The sequence below is a fragment of the Rhinopithecus bieti genome, unplaced genomic scaffold (assembly GCF_001698545.2).
Source record: "Rhinopithecus bieti isolate Rb0 unplaced genomic scaffold, ASM169854v2 scaffold_1017, whole genome shotgun sequence".
NCBI lineage: Eukaryota > Metazoa > Chordata > Mammalia > Primates > Cercopithecidae > Rhinopithecus > Rhinopithecus bieti.
The window spans coordinates 4,169,175-4,171,291 of NW_016803657.1; the positions used below are offsets into that span (position 1 = coordinate 4,169,175).

At 48.1% G+C, this 2,117-nt stretch overlaps 1 protein-coding gene across 2 annotated transcripts in view; it reads left to right on the forward strand.

The window, feature by feature from the left end:
• The first annotated feature begins 260 nt into the window (after nucleotides 1-260).
• The window catches only part of CHST12 (carbohydrate sulfotransferase 12), a 7,348-nt gene continuing 5,491 nt past the window's right edge, over nucleotides 261-2,117 (forward strand). Inside the window, exon 1 of one of the 2 annotated variants that reach the window (XM_017894525.1) lies at nucleotides 261-284. The gene's annotated coding sequence lies outside the window, so the exon portion shown is untranslated. Of the gene's footprint in view, nucleotides 285-1,910; nucleotides 2,007-2,117 lie in introns of those variants that run through there. The other variant, XM_017894516.1, reaches the window with a different exon arrangement.

Sequence of the window (2,117 nt, forward strand, 5' to 3'; positions counted from 1 at the left end):
CCAGCCTGGACAACACAGTGAGACCCTGTCTCAGGAAAAGAACAGCAACCTTACTTTCAGTTATTTTGGGTGTATACACAGAAGTGGAATTGCTGTATCATATGGTAATTTTATTTTGTTAATATTTTTTAAGATGGAGTCTCACTCTGTTGCCAAGGCTGGAGTGCAGTGGTACAATCTCAGCTCAATGAAACCTCCGCCTCCTGGGTTCAAGCAATTCTGCCTCAGCCTCCTTGAGTAGCTGGGATTACAGGCATGAGTCACCACACCTGGCCCCTCATATGGTAATGTGATACTATAATTCTGTGTTAATTTTTTTTTTTCTTTGAGACGGGGTCTCACTCTGTTCCCCAGGCTGGAGTGCAGTAGTGCCATCACAGCTCACTGCAACCTCCACCTCCTGGGCTCAAGCGATCCTCTTGCCTTAGCCTCTTGACTAGCTGGGACTGTAAGTGCACACCACCATGTCCCGCTAATTCTTTTTTTTTTTTTTTTTTGAGACGGAGTCTCGCTCTGTCGCCCGGGCTGGAGTGCAGTGACTGGATCCAGCTCACTGCAAGCTCCGCCTCCTGGGTTCACGCCATTCTCCTGCCTCAGCCTCCCGAGTAGCTGGGACTACAGGCACCCGCCACCTCGCCCGGCTAGTTTTTTGTATTTTTTAGTAGAGATGGGGTTTCACCGTGTTAGCCAGGATGGTCTGGATCTCCTAACCTCGTGATCCGCCCACCTCGGCCTCCCAAAGCGCTGGGATTACAGGCTTGAGCCACCGCGCCTGGTTTTTTTTTTTTTTTTTTTTTTTTTTACATTTTTTTGTAGAGAAGCATCTTGGTATGTTGTCCAGGCTGGGATGCAGTGGCAACATCATAGTTCACTGCAGCCTCAAACTCTTGGACTCAAGTGATCCTCTCACCTCAGCCTCCTAAGTAGCTGAGACTACAGGCACACACTATCATGCCTGGCTAATTTTTTGGGGTTTTTTTTTTTTTACTTTTTTTTTCTTTTGAAATGGAGTCTCGCTCTATTGCCCAGGCTGGAGTGCAGTAGCGCGATCTTGGCTCACTGCAACCTCCACCCACCAGGTTCAAATGATCCTTCCATCTCAGCCTGTCAAGAAGCTGGGATTACAAGTGTGCACCACCACACCAGGCTAATTTTTTAATTTTTAGTGGAGACGGGTTTTGCTATGTTGGCCAGGCTGGTCTCAAACTCCTGACCTCAAGTGATCTGTCCACCTTGGCCACCCAAAGTGCTGGGATTACAGGCATGAGCCACTGCACCCAGCCTTTTTAAACATTTTTTATAGAGATAGGGTCTTGCTATGTTGCCCAGGCTGGTCTTAAACTCCTGGGCAGTTCTCCCTGCTCACTCTCCCAAAGTGCTGGGATTACAGGCATGAGCCACCATACCTGGCCCAAAAATACATTATTAATACATAGTTATAATCCTAAAATATTTTCCTTGTAATTAAACTGGTCTTATTAAATTATCAATAAAAAGTCATAGTTTTTCTTTTTTTTTTGAGACGGAGTCTGGCTCTGTGGCCCAGGCTGGAGTGCAGTGGCGTAATCTCTGCTCACTGTAAGCTCCGCCTCCCGGGTTCACGCCATTCTCCTGCCTCAGCCTCCCGAGTAGCTGGGACTACAGGCACCCGCCACAGCGCCCAGCTAATTTTTTGTATTTTTTTAGTAGAGACGTGTTAGCCAGGATGGTCTCGATCTCCTGACCTTGTGATCCGCCCGCCTTGGCCTCCCAAAGTGCAGGGATTACAGGCGTGAGCCACCGCGCCCGGCCAGTCATAGGTTTTATAAAATGATGTAGTCGCTGGCATTGGTTGTGTGTATGTAATGCTTCTTGGCTGAAAAATAAGCAGAAGTGCTTAGGCTGGCTCAGTAACACCCTTATCTAGTTCTTATTTACAGAATTCATGGACGGCGGCAGCATCCCTGGCCTCTGGCGTCTGCCTGTATCAGCGATGTGACTGACCGTCCTGAAGCTTCACTCTCCTCGTTAGTCTCCATCTTAATTGGCAACTTCCCTCTCAAATTGTTTGACATGTTAACTTTTCCCCTTTGCTCCTTCCTTCCTTCCTTCCTCCCTCCCTCCCTCCCTCCCTCCCT